Source organism: Triticum aestivum, chromosome 3A (genome assembly GCF_018294505.1).
Source record: "Triticum aestivum cultivar Chinese Spring chromosome 3A, IWGSC CS RefSeq v2.1, whole genome shotgun sequence".
NCBI lineage: Eukaryota > Viridiplantae > Streptophyta > Magnoliopsida > Poales > Poaceae > Triticum > Triticum aestivum.
This window is the reverse complement of record NC_057800.1, coordinates 352,160,239-352,178,101: the sequence shown is the minus strand read 5'-3', so window position 1 is coordinate 352,178,101 and position 17,863 is coordinate 352,160,239.

The window sequence follows — 17,863 nt, the reverse complement described above, 5'->3', positions numbered from 1 at the left end:
CTGACGCCGCCGCGCACACCGTCGCCGCCTCGTCCCGCCTCTGCTTCGCCGGAGCACCTCCTCGTCCTCTTCCCCGTCGGATCGCCCGGGCCCGTAGTCGCTCGACCCCGACGCCGGCACCTCTCCCGCATGGCGCCTGCCCCCTCGACCCGTACTGGATCGGGAGCTCGACCCGGGCGCCTCGATGCCGCTCGTCCTTGTCGCATCACCTCGCCTCGCCGTCCACGTCGCCAACGACGCCACTCGACTCCACCCCGCCACGTCCCCGACGCCTCCATACCGCTGCCGCCCCGTTTGTGACCGCGCCGTGGCCGGAATGCCTCGTCCCCGTCGCTCGCGTCCCCGTCTCTCCATCGTCGGCGCCATCACGCCTCGCCGCCCAACTCCCCTGCAACGGGGTTGAGAGCCCTATCCCCCTGCTTCCCTCTCCTCGTCGTCCTGCTCTTGCTCTGCCCGCGCCCGGTCGCGCTCCGTCGCCCCGAGTAGCCCCTGCACCGAGGTCACCACGCCCTGGCCTCGCCTGGCCCGCGCCTAACCCCGCCCGACACGCCATCGTGCGCGCACGCCTATCGCCTCATCGTCCCGCTCCGCCCTGCTACCGTCGCCACTTGCGGCCGCACTCCACCCTACCGTGGCCTTGCTGCTGCCACCCCCGGCGCCCGCCCCGCGTTGGCGCCCAGCCACACACGGGTGGGCTGCGGCCAGTGCCCGCATGCCCAGCGCCCAAGTCGGGTGCACCCCCCGGGCCAGCGCCCATTCTGGTGTGCCTGACGCCCGACCCGCTATGGCCCCTAGGGCCAATGACATGTGGGGCCTACGCCCAGAACGAAATTAGAAAAAAAAGAATTAAGAAATAGATTAATAAATAATAATTAAAATTAATTAAAATATTAATTAATTAACTAAAGGATTAATTAACTTAATTAAACCTGATTAGATTAGCCTAATCACTTAGTTTAGTTAATTAATTTGTTAGGTTAGTTGACAGTCAATGACATGCGGGACCCACATGTCAGGTTGACCAGGTCAACTTCTGACGTCATGATGACGCCAGCAAACACTATTCTGGATAATGTTAGTTTAAATTAATTAAATAAAATCTAAAAATGATTAAAACTTCATAAAATCATATAAATAAACCGTAGCTCAGATGAAAATACTTTCTACATGAAAGTTGCTCAGAACAACGAGACGAATCCGGATACGCGGTCCGTTCGTCCGCCACACACCCCTAACCTATCGAACCCGCAACTTTCCCCCTCCGGCTCCTCCGCCCGAAAACACGAAACACCGGGAATACTTTCCCGGGGGTTTTCCCCCCTTCACCGGTATCACCTACTACCGCGTTAGGGCACACCGAACACCGCGTATTGCCTTGATATATTTTGTGGTGCTTTGTTTGCTCTGTATTCATTATTTCTTCCCCCTCTTCTCTCCGGTAGACTACGAGACCGACGCTGCTGCTGACCAGTTCGACTACGGAGTTGACGACCCCTCTCTCTTGCCAGAGCAACCAGGCAAGCCCCCCCCTTTGATCACCAGATATCGCCTACTCTTCTCTATACTGCTTGCATTAGAGTAGTGTAGCATGTTACTGCTTTCCGTTAATCCTATTCTGATGCATAGCCTGTCATTGCTGCTACAGTCATTGATACCTTACCAGCAATCCTAAATGCTTAGTATAGGATGCTAGTGTTCCATCAGTGGCCCTACACTCTTGTCTGTCTGCCATGCTATACTACTGGGCTGTGATCACTTCGGGAGGTGATCACGGGCATATACTATATACTTTACACTGTTACATTACCTGTGATACTGTTCGGAGTTGGGGGCTGAAGGGGCAGGTGGCTCCATCCCGGTAGAGGTGGGCCTGGGTTCCCGACGGCCCCCGACTGTTACTTTGTGGCGGAGCGACAGGGCAGGTTGAGACCACCTAGGAGACAGGTGGGCCTGGCCCTGTTCGGCGTTCGCTGATACTTAACACGCTTAACGAGATCTTGGTATTTGATCTGAGTTGGCTACGAGCTTATACGCACTAACCATCTACGCGGGAGTAGTTATGGGTATCCCGACGTCGTGGTATCAGCCGAAGCACTTCAGACGTCAGCGACGGAGCGGCACGCGCCGAATTGGACTGGAACGCCACTAGGCTAGGTCTGCTTTCGGCCGCCCTCGCAACGTGCAGGTGTGCTATGGGCGATGGGCCCAGACCCCTGTGCGCTTAGGTTTAGACCGGCGTGCTGGCCTCTCTGTTTTGCCTAGGTGGGGCTGCGACGTGTTGATCTTCCGCGGCCGGGCATGACCCAGGAAAGTGTGTCCGGCCAAATGGGATCAAGCGTGTTGGGTTATGTGGTGCACCCCTGCAGGGAAGTTAATCTATTCGAATAGCCGTGATCTTCGGTAACAGGACGACTTGGAGTTGTACCTTGACCTTATGACAACTAGAACCGGATACTTAATAAAACACACCCTTCCAAGTTCCACAGACAACCCGGTGATCGCTTTTCTACAGGGCGACGAGAGGAGGATCGCCGGGTAGGATTATGCTATGAGATGCGCTTGGAGATGCTACCTGGATATGCTACTTGGAGATGCTACTTGGAGGACTTCAATCTACTCTCTTCTACTTGCTGCAAGACGGAGGCTGCCAGAAGCGTAGTCTTCGACAGGATTAGCTATCCCCCTCTTATTCTGGCATTCTGCAGTTCAGTCCACTGATATGGCCTCCTTACACATATACCCATGCATATGTAGTGTAGTTCCTTGCTTGCGAGTACTTTGGATGAGTACTCACGGTTGCTTTCTCCCCCCTTTTTTCCCCTTTCCTTTCTTTCTGGTTGTCGCAACCAGATGCTGGAGTCCAGGAGCCAGACGCCACCGTCGACGACGACTACTACATTGGAGGTGCCTACTACTACGTGCAGGCTGACGACGACGACCAGGAGTAGTTAGGAGGATCCCAGGCAGGAGGCCTGCGCCTCTTTCGATCTGTATCCCAGTTTGTGCTAGCCATCTTATGGCAACTTGTTTAACTTATGTCTGTACTCAGATATTGTTGCTTCCGCTGACTCGTCTATGATCGAGCACTTGTATTCGAGCCCTCGAGGCCCCTGGCTTGTATTATGATGCTTGTATGACTTATTTTATTTGTAGAGTTGTGTTGTGATATCTTCCCATGAGTCCCTGATCTTGATCGTACACATTTGCGTGCATGATTAGTGTACGATTGAATCGGGGGCGTCACACCGCCGCCCCTGCAACCCCGGGCGCCGCCGCACTCGGCAACCTCGCGAGTCGCCGTCCCCTGCGATCTCGGGCGCCGCCACCCTCCTGGCACCGGCACCTCCTCTCCAGCATGCCTCCCGCCGCCACCCCCTGTCCACGGCACCTCCTCTCCGGCCCGCCTCCCACCGCCTCCTCTCCTTCTTCTCGGATGCACCAACATCCCTGCCAATACACACCGCTTCCCAAATCCTCCTGACGACCGAGGCCCGGCCAACCACCCTCCGTGGACCACCTGTGCTGGCACCGCCGCGAATCCCCACCACAGCATCGCCCCACCGCACAGCAGATCCCATGCAGGTCTACCCCATGCTCCTGGAGGTCGACTGCGCCACCGCACGAAGTTCACCGACCAGATGCTTTGGCTGGATCCGTCACTGGTGCGTCGCCTCGGTTAATCTCCACCACCGCCCCTACAGCTCCCCAATTCCGGCCGACCTCGGTGTCGTCGAGCTCCCTTCCCCATCGGACTGGGCCTCATCATCCCGCATGCAGCCTCGCCGTGGCCAAGAGCAATGCCAAGCCACTGAATCCCCACGCGACGCTAACTCCATCTTAGTCACAGCCGCGCGGGGCCCAGCTAGACAGCAGCTCACATGGCGTTAGTGTTCGCACCAGGAACGCGCATGTTGCGGTTGTAGAATCTTCCTAGGCTGAACTCCTCCGGCCGTTCAACTCTGCATCTGCGCGTCATTCAGTTTGAGGAGCTCGACGAGTATGATTTATCAGAGGAGAAACCCCAGTCTCGCTTTAATTCCAATGAATTTAGATCATTTTCTACTGCTTCTACTGATGCGCTCCGCTCAATTCTTCCTTCTGCCAAAAGTGTAGCTATGTGTGGATTTCGTTTGGTGGCATGGGATCGAATGGCGAAAGATAAAGGACACATGGGTGGTGAGGAGATAGAGTAGAAGATGTGGTGTAGAAAAGAAAGAACGTGTGCACCAATAAGTCTTGCTTTTTGCATGTGTGATTATGTGTTGTTCTTTCTGTAGTTCTTATCCGCACAGGGGATGCTCGGCCAAGGGAGAAACCGAGTGGCGCCTGAGCTCCAGCTCCATGGCCATGCTCTGCCATTGCAATCACTGTTTTAGTTGACCTTCTCGGGAGGTCGCCTCGACCTTCGTCAATGACAGAAATCGTCAAGGACTGAGATTCACCAAGCGTGAGATTGTTTTTTCACTGCCTTGTTTGACCCGCTTGACTACCAACTACGGATTTTAGCAAGCAAAAAATGGATGTTATGAGAGAGGCTCATGGTGTATGTTTGGGACTGCTTCACTTTGGACCCGCTTGACTACCAACTACGGATTTTAGCAAGCAAAAAATTGGTTTCGCTTCACTAAATTCACTTTGAAGCAGTTCCATCTAGAAGTTGTAGTACTACCAAAGGAAATGTTTGGCCGCCATCTAGCTCCAGCTTCAACAATGAGAAATTTGGTGGAATGATCTATTTGATTGGTTGAGGAGGAACAAACGAAGGGGTATCCACTTACTGGTGGCAGTGGTGGGTAATTTCCACCCAACTCCAGCTTCTAGAGTTTTTTGAAGCACCCCCTAAAGAGCTTCATAAAAAACTGAGAGTTGTACCCCAGATTCTAGTTTTTTTGTGGAGCGGCATATTGTGGAGCTACCCCGTTTGGCTTGTGTTTTCTGGAGCGGAGCTGAATTTTAAGGAGCAGAGCAGTCCCAAACAGACTCTTACATGTGCAAATACACACAAAAAATATTGTTTTGTGAATTAAAATAATTCTTTCAATCCATTACAAATTTGGAACAAAAATGCTCTATACTAAAAAGTTTTTCCTATTCAACAACTTTTTAAAGGTGTATAAATATTTTTATTCTAAAACAAAATGGTGCATGTTGTTTGAAACAAAATCTTAACCATTATGTTTTAGAAATTCATGGCTTAGATATAAATGCGAAGTTCACGTGTACCATATACTGAAGAAATTCATTAATGAAAAAAAGGACCGTCTTGGCCATTTCATTGACAACAAAAAAATGCCTAAAAATGTTGTGACAAAAAAAACAAATATTAGAAAAATGGAAAAAAACTATAATTTTGTTTTGTAAAAAGTTAGAGCGGGTCGATGTCTATAAAAACTCATATTTTTTCCATTACTAAAGCGAAACAAAGAAAAGTCCAAACTGATAACTTCCAAAAGTTCACGTAGTACATGGTGTGTGTTTCGTATGAGAAAAATACAATAATAACGCAAATTCTAAAAGTTTTGTTGCTAGAAGTTTCAAGTGCTCGGCCCGAAAAACTTCAAAAATTCTTCTAAAAGAGGTTCACCATGTGTTTAGATGTCCAAAAACAGATACAAAATATGTTGTTTTGGGTGTTTTAAAATAATTCTCTCAAACCAGAGAGAAGTTCAAAGTGATAACAACCGGAAGTTCACGTACTGCATGGTGTGCGTTTTGTATGGAAAAAAATACAATAAGAAGGTTAAAAAATGTTGCTAGAAGTTCAAGTGCTCGGCCCAGGAAAAAACATAAATTCATGAGAGAGAGGTTCACAATGTATTCAAAAACTTTCCAAACGGTATATCTTATGCTCTATTCCAAAGGGTATATCACACGCTCTATTCCAAAAAACGGTTAAAACAACTTGGTGTATGTTGTTCAGAATTTATATTGCGGGACGTCCGACCTTCAATTACATATTTTAAAAATGGCAAAAAATGGCGTCCGACCTTCAATTGCGTGTAATTCGACGTACACACAAAAATGTGACAGAAGTTCATAGTGAAAACAGCGAGAAGTCCAAGTACTGCAAGGAATGCATTTTCAGTTGAGAATAAAATTATATAAAAATAAAAGATTAAAAGGTTTGTTAAAAGAAGTTCAATTGCTCTGTGCGGGAAAGTTCAAAAATTATTGCAAGAGAGTTTCACCTTGTATTTCCATATTCCAAAACACATAAAAATTATTTTTTTGTGTTTTAAAATAATTCTCTCAATCCACAAAGAAGTTCAGTTATTATTTGGGAAGCAATTTGATTTCAAAAAGAAGATAAAAAATCAAATTATAAAAATGGAAAAGGTTCATGTACTACATGGTGTGTGTTTAGTATGAGAAAAATAAATTAAAAAGGCAAGGTGAACTTTTTTGTTGTTATAAGTTCAAGTCCTCGGTCGGAGAAAGTTAAAAAAATTATTGTGAGAAGGGTTTGTACAAAAAGAAAATCATTTGTGTAACACTGACGGATGAATGAGATAATTACAAATGAAAGTACGTCACAGAAGTTCAACGTGAAAACAGCACGAAGTTCAACTACTACACTGAATGAATTCCAGATGAAAAACTTTTAAAATCATCGCGAGTATGAAAAAATGATGAACTGGAAAATTGTGTGTTTACAACAGCTTTCCATTGGTATATCACTTGCTCAATTCCGGTAAGTGGTTGGGGAGTTACGGTTAAAAAGCAACACATGAAAAACATAGTGAAGTTCAAAAAGAACTGCTCCAGAAGTTCAACCTCTTCACGAAGTGCATTTTCAGAGACTCCGTTTTTTCGATGAAGGCAGAACGCATGATCGCAGAAGTTCAGGTTGATAAACTGCCAGAAGTTCACGTACTGCATGGTGTGCATTTTGTATTAAAAAAGAATAAAAATGCAAAGGCTAAATTTGTTGTCATTATAAGTTCAAGTACTCAGTCGGAGAAAGTTAAAAAAATTATTGTGAGAGAGGTTTGTACAACAAGAATATCATTTGTGTAACACTGACGAATGGATGAGAAAATTACAAATAAAATTACGTCACAGAAGTTCAACGTGAAAACAGCAGGAAGTTCAACTACTGCGCTGAATGAATTTCAGATGAAAAACTTTTAAAATCATCACGAGTATGAAAAAACGATCAACACGGGAAAGTTATGTGCTTACAACAGCTTTCCACTAGTATATCACTTGCTCAATTCCGATGAGTGGATGGAGAGTTACGAGCAGTGGATGGAGACCTACGAGCAAAAAAATCACGTGAAAAACAGAGTGAAGTTCAGGTACACGCGCCGAGAAGTTCAAGTTCTTCCCGCGGTGCATTTTTGAAGAATCTGTTTCGCGATAAAGGCAGAACGCATGATCCCCCGTTTTCGAAATTACTTCAAAACGGCTAGGAATCAGAGAAAACCATCAACATGAAAAAGTTTCGCATTTTCCGTAGCTTTTCAGCGGTATATTATTTGCCCCATTCCGATAAAGTCTGTAGAAATTATGGCAAAAATACATTTTTCGCCATTTTTGAAACTGACTTAAAACCATAAAGAATTGGGAGAAACAATACATACCAAAAAGTTTCGCATTTGTTCAAGCTTTCCAACGCCATATCATTTTCTGCATTCGGACGCACGGTTAAAAAATTAGCTTGAAAATACGAACTCGGTAGGACTTGGACCATTTTCTAAATTACTCTTAAACCATTCAAAATTAGAAAAAAAACTTTCAAGATGAAAAAGTAGCGCATTTTCATAAGCTTTCCAACGCCGTATCATATGCCTCCATTGGATTAGCCATTTAGAAATGGCATCGAAAAAACGAACTCAGCTGTTCGGTTTATGGAATTTTACGTTTTTTCAAATTACTCTTTAACCATAGGGAATTAGAGAAAACTTTAAACATATGGAAGGAGCAGTTTTGCAGCTGCTTTCCAACGCCATATTATATGCCTCATTCCGATAAACGGTTTAGAAATGCGATCGAAAATACGATTCACGTTTTTTGTGCGAAGAAAAAACGGTTTTCAAAATTGCTCTTAAACCGCTTATATTTTGCTAAAAATTTAAGTTGGTTCATGATATTGGTGTCCATAGCTTTCCAACGGTATATCGCAAGCCCCATTTGGGCAATGTTGGCGGAAGTTCAACCTAGTTCATAGGGAAGTTCAACGTACTACTAGCGGGGCAGGTCAGGTTGTGATCAGAATATTATTCTGATCCCGTAGTCAGAATATTATTCACATCCCGTGATCTCGTGATCAAGCCCCATTTAGGGTCGCGCTATTCGTCACCCTGAGTGAGGAATAGTTATTTTTCACCCCCTCCTCTATTTTACCATCAATGCACCATAATTTTATGTTCCGTAAGTTTTGTCTTATTTCCGACGCAAAAAGGGACCGCAAGTAAATATATAATCGTCGTAAAAAATATTTTATGTTATGTAAAATTACAAACGTAAAAACATAGTCTAAAATAAACATAAACTGCAAATTTTCTTGTCTTATGACCTATATTTTATTTTCTTATGTCAAATTTTACGTAGTGAATCAATAGGAATGTAACTATTTAAATTCGAAACATAATTTAATTATGAAATGATCGTAAGATTACCTCGGGTGAAGAATAACTTATTCTGCACCCTTATATATATGACTCCATAAGAAACTGGAATGAAATAACATCATCTACGATACTGAACTGGACATGGTTTTGATGTGTAATTGGCACTATTTATATGGCTGAGTAAATATGATAATGACACGGTAGCCTCTGAGTGCTTGAGGTAGATAAAAATCCGAAACCTGCCTAGCCTTTTTCTTGTTTCCTCACAACTAAAGAACCAATTGGAGCAGTAGGAATAGTTCAGTACATTTCATCAGTGCATGCAGAGAAATACATACCACATTGTCTCTTCATCTATCCTATGTGATGATCACATCAGTTAGTTCTGATTGCTCTTTCTCTCCCTCAAAACAATTCAACACATGATTGTATAATTATAGATTTATGATCTACATAATCACTGAAACAACATCCAATTCAAAGGAAGGAAATGACAACCACATGCATTTCTTCTAGAACCTAGCAAGCAAATCGGAATAGAACCTAAGAACTCACCGGTTAGATAGTAGACCTCTCAGTCAACTCATCTAGTTAGTCAGAGAAAATTGTAAGTGGAAAGAAGGAAGAGCAATGGAGGATATGCAGTGGTATGGGACGAATAGCTCCGAACATGTATATCACCCGGAAACACTCTGAACATCAGCTCCTATATTTAACAGCTGGAGGGGCATAAAGCGCGGCAAAAAAATATATGTATTTACCTGATGTAGAAGTCACAAATGTAGTTTGTAAAACCCAGGTGGATGAAAAACTGACCTGATACACCAACAGAATAACCCAAGATCTTGCTTGACTGAGTGTACTTAACGTTAATTGTGTTGGCGCCGCCTCCTCGCAGCGCCTCTCTTTTTCCTCCTCTCTCAACTCTTTTGTGGTTTCCTCAAAAACACACAGACGCACAATGGTGGAACTCGGGAACACATAAGCATGTATCAAGGAAGAACACAAACAGGCTTTGCCATAGGCTCTCTTCCTTGGCTATCACAATGGCTACATTTTTGCTTGTGCCAACATGGCTGCCTTTTCTCATTCATCTGATCACCTTATAAATAACCAGTACAAGTAACTCATGCACGCACTAACCCGACGGTTATGCCCAGCCACTAACAGCATGCAGCCACGCACACATTGGCCAGCCGCCACACTCGGCACTGCTAACCCCACTAACTAATTCCTACATGCATGCACATCCTGCTATCCACTCAACTGCAACGACCCGGTCCAGCATGCATCTAACTTGGCTGGCATGCAAACGCATGGCTAGCTAACAAACTCGGTCATGGACTTGCGCCACGCACGCACGCACCCATGCACGCACCTAACGTGGTTTACTCCAACATACTCCCCCTAAACCATGATATTGCCATTGCCGGAGTTGTTGCAGCTTATGTCATTGTTATCATCACGGCCGTGACCCAGCCTGCAGACCCGACCCGATGCATCGACGCCGGTCGCACCGTCACGGACTTGACTTGGCGCACTGACGCCGATTGCACCGTGCTCCGTCACGACCCCGGCGACATACGCCGAGCTCCTTCTCCGCCAATGACACACGCCTGGCGTCCCTCTACGCCCCGCACCTCCCGCGCACACCCGACGTGCCCGACGAGCCCGACCGCACTAGTGCGTCCCGCACATCCTGTGCGCACCCAACGCACCCGACAAGCCCGACCGCATCAGACGCTCACCGCACGCTGCCTCCGCGTCCGTCATGGCAGCCGCCAGCGATAAACGCTGGAAGGATGTAGCCGAACTCGAGCACAGACTCGAGCACAACGGCGACATACGCCTCCTCCCAACGTCAACCGCTCGCTCGTACGCGCGCCCGCGGTCCCGACGCGCCCGACGCGTTCAGTGCGCACCCATAACACGCACCAGTCGCGCCCGGCTCGCCGCCACGGCTTATTGCCCTGCACCGCTGCGGCCTCAACCGCAGCACGACACCTCCATGACACCACCACACAGGTCCTCCGCGGCCTCCTCACCGTGCCGCGCTCCTTCATAGACCGACACACGACTCGGAGCATCGTGCAGCCGCCGGCAAACTCCGCCACCGCCGGCACGCCTCCGGCAAGGAGAACGACCCCCAAGATGAACTAGCTCATGATATCAATTGTTGGCGCCGCCTCCTCGCAATGCCTCTCTTCTTCCTCCTCTCTCAACTCTCTTGTGTTTTCTTTCAAGAACACACACACACAGACGCACAATGGTGGAGCTCAGGAACACACACACACATGTACCAAGGAAGAACACAAACAGGCTTTGCTATAGGCTCTCTTCCTTGGCTATCACAATGGCTACATTTTTGCTTGTGTCAACACGGCTGCCTTTTCTCATTCATCTGATCACCTTATAAATAACCAGTACAAGCAACTCACGCACGCACTAACCCGGCCGCTATCCCCGGCCACTAACAGCACGCAGCCACGCACACATTGGCCAGCCGCCACACTCGGTGCTGCTAACCCCACTAACTAATTCCTACATGCATGCACGTCCAGCCATCCACTCAACTTCAACGACCCGGCCTAGCATGCATCTGACTTGGCTGGCATGCAAACGCATGGCCAGCTAGCAAACTCGGTCATGGACTTGCGCCACACACGCACGCACCTAACGTGATTTACTCCAACAAACTCCCCCTAAACCATGATCTTGCGGTTGCCGGAGTTGTTGCAGCTCTTGTCATTGTCGTCATCACGGTCGTGACCCAGCCTGCTGACCCGACCCGGTGCATCGACCTGGCGCACTGACGCCGATCGCACCGTGCTCCGTCACGACCCCGACGACATACGCTGAGCTCCTCTGCCGGCGACACATGCCTGGCGTCCCTCTACGCCTCGCACGTCCCGCGCGCACCCGACGCGTCCGACGAGCCCGACCGCACCAGTGCGTCCCGCACGTCCCGCGCGCACCCGACACGTCCGACGAGCCCGACCGCACCAGACACTCACTTCACGCCGCCTCCGCATCCGCCATGGCAGCCGCCAGCGACAAACGCCAGAAGGATGTAGCCGAACTCGAGCACAGACTCAAGCACAACGGTGACATACGCCTCCTCCCAACGTCAACTGCACGCTCGTACCCGCGCCCGCGGTCCCGATGCCCCCGACGCGTCCAGTGCGCGCCCATAGCATGCACCAGTCGCGCCCGGCTCACCGCCACGGCTTAATGCCCTGCACCACTACGGCCTCAACCGCGGCGCGACACCTCCATGCCGTTGTGTGTCGTTGAAGCCGCCACCACGCAGGTCCTCCGCGGCCTCCTCACCGTGTCGCCGCAGCCACCGCGGCCTCCTCGCCGCGCCGCGCTCCTCTATAGACCGACACACAGCCCGGAGCATCGCGCAGCCGCCGGCGAACTCCGCCACCGCCGGCACGCCTCCGGCAAGGAGAACGACGCCCAAGATGAACCAGCTCATCATACCAATTGTTGGCGCTGCCTCCTTGCAGCGCCTCTCTTCTTCCTCCTCTCTCAACTCTCTTGTGGTTTCTTTCAAGAACACACACACATAGACGCACAATGGTGGAACTCAGGAACACACACACGCATGTACCAAGGAAGAACACAAACAGGCTTTGCCATAGGCTCTCTTCCTTGGCTGTTACAATGGTTACATTTTTGCTTGTGCCAACACGGCTTCCTTTTCTCATTCATCTGATCACCTTATAAATAACCAGTACAAGCAACTCACACACGCACTAACCCGGCCACTATGCCCGGCCACTAACAGCATGCAGCCACGCACACATTGGCCAGCTGCCACACTCGGCGCGGCTAACCCCACTAACTAATTCCTACATGCATGCACGTACAGCCATCCACTCAACTGCAATGACCCGGCCCAACATGCATCTGACTTTGCTGGCATGCAAACGCATGGCTAGCTAACAAACTCAGTCATGGACTTGTGCCACGTATGCACGCACCTAACGTGGTTTACTCCAACAAATTGCATAGTCAAAATATCCAGTCAGGAAAGAAAGAAGTAACACGTCATCTTGGCGGGGAAGGCATGCAAAACATTGATTATCTGTGGTAGTAGCTTGGAGCGATGACCACGGTGGCTTTGTCCGCAAGATCACCACCTGAGCTTCTCGGCGAGCAAATGATTCATGTTCACCAAATAATAAAAGAACCATGTTGACAGACAACTGTCCAACTCAAGTACTTCCTTCAGTTAAACCGAATTTTGTGGACAACCAGTTTAAAACCTAACAACAAAATCAACCAAGAAAAGATACTCTTTAGATATGATTCCAAGAAAATATGAAAACTATATTTGTATAGGAAAATAACGCGGAATGGATGCTTAGGTATGACCTGAAAGACCAGCTCATGGTCATCTACACTGACGAGGAGGCATACTGGCGCTTGCGGGGTACGCAGAATTGGGGCCTCAAGGGGGACACTCATACCGCCTACTTCTAGGCCATCGCTTGCGGCCATAGACGCTGTAACTGCATCCCTCACCTGTGGGACGGAGCGACCCTCCTACCGCGGCCGGAGGACATCCGGGCCCATATGGACGGCTTCTACAGAGACCTATTCTCTGCCTCCACTCGGGGAGGTCATGCCATGGCACAAGATATTTGGCTGCCCACGGTTGCATCTCACCTGCGAATAACGCGGCCCTCACGCCCCCGTTCTCTGAGGCTGAAGTTTGGGTGGGAATTAAGGGCATGAACCCATCCTTGGCCCCCGGCCCGGATGGCCTCCCAGTGAAGTTCTTCCAGACTTTCTGGGAGGTGATCAAACCTGAGGTGATGGCCTTATTTGACGAGTTCTTTGTTGGGTCCATCGACCTCGCCCGGCTGAACTTTGGGGTAATCACCCTCATCCCCAAAGTGACCGGGGCCTCGGACATCTGGCAATTCCGTCCGATTACGGTGATTAACGTCATCTCCCGCATCCTCGTGAAGGGGTACGCCATTAGGGTTCCCCCTATAGCCGACTAGATCACTCACCCTGATCAGTCGGCCTTCATCCAGGGCCGTTATATCCTCGACGGAGTCTTGGTGTTCCACGAAGCACTCCATGAGGTTCACACCAAACACCTGAAGGTAGTCTTCCTGAAACTGGACTTCCACAAGGCTTATGACACGGTCAGTTGGCCCTTCCTTCGGGAATGTCTGCTCCGTAAGGCCTTCGACGACAGGTGGGAAACCAAGGTAATGCAGATGGTATCCTCGGGTCGCACCGCGGTGAACATTAATGGGGAGATCGACCCATTCTTCCCCACATTTTGTGGGGTGCGCCAGGGTGATCCTTTCTCCCTGTTCCTGTTTAACATGGTTGTCGATGCTCTAGCAACCATCCTAGATAAAGCCAAGGCTGCGGGTCACATTAAGGGTATAGTCCCGCATCTTGTTGGGGGAAACAGGATCTCCCTTCCCCAATATGTGGATGACACTATTATCATTGTGGAAGGCTCGACGAGTGATATCACGAACCTCAAGTTCCTTTTGCTGTGCTTCCAGCAGATGTCTGTCCTTAGGATCAACTTTGACAAGAGTGAGGTGACGGTTTTGGGCTACTCCCAAGATGAGCGAGAGAGCAGAGCGGATCGGCTTAACTGCAGCTCGGGTGCTTCCCCACGACTTATCTGGGGATACCCATTAGTGACTCCAGGCTCACGGTGGCCGAGCTTCGCCCCATGGTGGGGAAGCTCCAGCACCGTATCGAGCCCTGGCAGGGTCGATGGCTCTCGAAAGCGGCCCGTATGGTGCTCATTAACTCATCCCTCTCCAGCCTACCCTTATTCATCATGAGCTTCTACAGCCTTCCGGAGACTCTTCATCATGAGATTGCCACCGTTCAGGGGCGTTTCTTCTGGGCCGGCGAGGGCGATAAGCATAAGTACCACATGTGTAACGCCCACAATGCGGATATATCTCCCACGTGTCGGGGCATGACTTAGAAGCATAGCCGCATGGTGGTTTTGTCACGCGAGGGGTAATCTTCACACAATCCCATGTACTGAATAAGAAAGGGATAAAGAGTTGGCTCACAATCACCACTTCACACAGTACATAGATAATTCATACATCGTCCAGATACACTCATAGACCGACTGCGGTCAAATCCGAATAAAAGGAAGATAAACCCCAAATGCTAGATCCCCGATTGTCCCAACTGGGCTCCACTACTGATCATCAGGAAACGAAACATAATAACGACCCAGATCCTCGTCGAACTCCCACTTGAGTTCGGTAGCATCACCTGCACTGGTATCGTCGGCACCTACAACTATTTGGAAGTATTCGTGAGTCACAAGGACTCAGCAATCTCACACCCGCAAGATCAAGACTATTTAAGCTTATGGGTAGGGTAAGGTAGTGAGGTGGAGATGCAGCAAGCGCTAAGCAAATATGGTGGCTAACATACGCAAATAAGAGTAAGATGAGAAGCTACGTAATGGTCGTGAAGCTAGAAGTGATCAAGAAGTGATCCTAAAACTACTTACGTTCAAGCATAACACAAGACCGTGTACACTTCCCGGGCTTCGCCGAAAAGAGACCATCACGACTACACACGCGGTTGATTCATTTTAATTAAGTCAAGTGTCAAGTTTTCTACAACCGGATACTAACAAATTCCCATCTGCCACATAACCACGGGCACGTCTCTCCAAAGTTTATACCCTGCAGGGGTGTCCTAACTTAGCCCATCACAAGCTCTCATGGTCAACGAAGGATATTCCTTCTCCCGGAAAGACCCGATCAGTCTCGGAATCCCGGTTACAAGACATTTCGACAATGGTAAAACAAGATCAGCAAGACCACCCGACTGTGCTGACAAATCCCGATAGGAGCTGCACATATCTCGTTCTCAGGGCACAGCGGATGAGACAAGCTACGAGTAAAACAAACCCTCAAGTTTCCCCGAGGTGGCCCCGCAGACGGCTCGGTTCGGACCAACATCAGAAGAGCACTGACCCGAGGGGGTTAAAATAAAGATGGCCCTTGAGTCTGCAGAACCCAAGGGAAAGGTATAGGTGGTAGGTAGGAAAATGGTAAAACCAAGGTTGGGCCTTGCTGGAGGAGTTTTATTCAAAGCAAACTGTCAAGGGGGTCCCATAACCCCAACCGCGTAAGGAACGCCAAATCAAGGAACATAACACCGGTATGACGGAAACTAAGGCGACAAGAGTGGAACAAAACACCAGGCATAAGGCCGAGCCTTCCACCCTTTACCAAGTATATAGATGCATTAATTAAATAAGAGATATAGTGATATCCCAACATATCCATGTTCCAACATGGAACAAACTTCAACTTCACCTGAAACTAGCAACGCTATAAAAGGGGCTAAGCAAAAGCGGTAACATAGCCAAACAACGGTTTGCTAGGAAGGTGGGTTAGAGGCTTGACATGGCAATATGGGAGGCATGATATAACAAGTGGTAGGAAGCGCGACATAGCGATAGAACGAACAACTAGCAAAGGAAAGATAGAAGTGATATCGAGGGTATGGCCATCTTGCCTGAAATCCCGCAAGGAAGAAGAACGAGTCCAAGAAGAAGACAAATAGACGTAGTCGAGCGGATCCTCACAAACGCGACATTATCGGAACTAACAAGAAGAAGTAATACCAGAAACAAACAAACAACACGGTAAACAACCAAGCATAATCATGGCATGATGCACAATCAAGTATGATGCATGTATGGTTAAAGAGGCATGGCATGGCAAGGCAAAGTCAACAAACAATACTACAAGTTAAGTGGAGCTCAATACGCAACTAGTTACATATTGACGAAACACCACATGACTTATTTAGTTCTCTCTCGGTTAGGTACTCAACAATATTAAATGTTGTTAAACATGGCAAGAGGTGAAGCATAATAAAACTACCTATCTAAGCAAGTTTAAATGAGGCCGGAAACAACAAACAACAATTCCGGAAAATCCTCATATGCAATATTCGAATTTGGTACTGTTCTACCCTAAACCATAGTTTATAGTTGTTAAACATTCAAAGTAATGCCACCATGTTAAACTATGCATTTTCCTACCCCATTTACATATAAAGAACATTTATTTTGGAGCTACGGTTATTTAGTTATGAATTAAATCATTTTAACATGGCATTTGAGAAAATTAAAGCAAACAACAACTTAAACATTTTAAACATGGATGAAAGTTGGAAATTATTAAACTAGATGAAAAACCAAGCATTTTACATATATAACTTATTTTAATCCGATGCACGGTTCATGAGTTATTATATGCATGGAGCTTAGGGTCCAAACTGTAAAACTGACAGTTCCTAGAATAATAGACAAATTCGCCAGATGGGAAAAAACCACATGGGCCAAATCTGAGGCGGATTAGGGATCACTAGAGGGGCTCAGCCCAGGCGGTGGAGAGGAAGGCCGACAGGGGCGCGCTGGAGTGGGCCTTGGAGAGGGCGCGGAGCTGGGCCAGGGGTGATGGATCGGCGGCCCAGCGAGGAGGCAAACGAGGCTGAGCGGGCAAGGCCTCACCCGATCCCGAGCGGGACGATGACGGTGGACCTCGGCGCTGCTTCGATGAGTGCGGGGCGAGGCGTTCCAGCGATGAGCGCGGCGGCACACGACGGAAACGGGCAGATCCAGGCAAGGGGGGTCCCGGATCCGACGACGATGGAGGGCGAGGGGGCCGGCGACGAGCGCGGCAACGGCGGCTATGCCATCACCGGCGACGGGCGGCGGATCTGCAAACAGCGGTGGCGCGGCTGAATCAGGGAGGGAGAGAGAGCACGCAAGAAGGGGAAAGGAGCAGGGAGCGGCGGCTGGTCTGGTGGCGCGGGGTCGAGGGAGATCTCGGGCAGCAGGGATGAAATCCAGCGACGGGGCGGTGGGGTCATGGCCTCTGGCGAGGTCTGGTCGTCGGAGACGGGCGCAGGCGGAGGGAGGCACGTGCTTCCTGGTGGCGGAGCAGGCGGGCTCGGGGACGGGCCCCGATGGGCTTGGCGGGCCTGCCCCGGGTCCGGGCGAGCCGCGGTGGTGCTGGAGGCTGCCAGGGACAGGTGGCGGCTTGGGAAAGGTGGAGGCTGGCGGCTGCGGTGGCGCCAGCCAGTGGGGATGTGCCAAGTGGCGGCGGGGGTGTGGCCGGCGCGGAAATGGAGGTGGGCGGCAACGCTGATGATTAGGGGGGCGCGGAAAACAAGGAGGTGGGGAAGGGATATCTAGATTTGAGGGTTTCCTTTTATAGCAAAAGTGGCTAGGGTTGGGGGTTTAGGGGTGT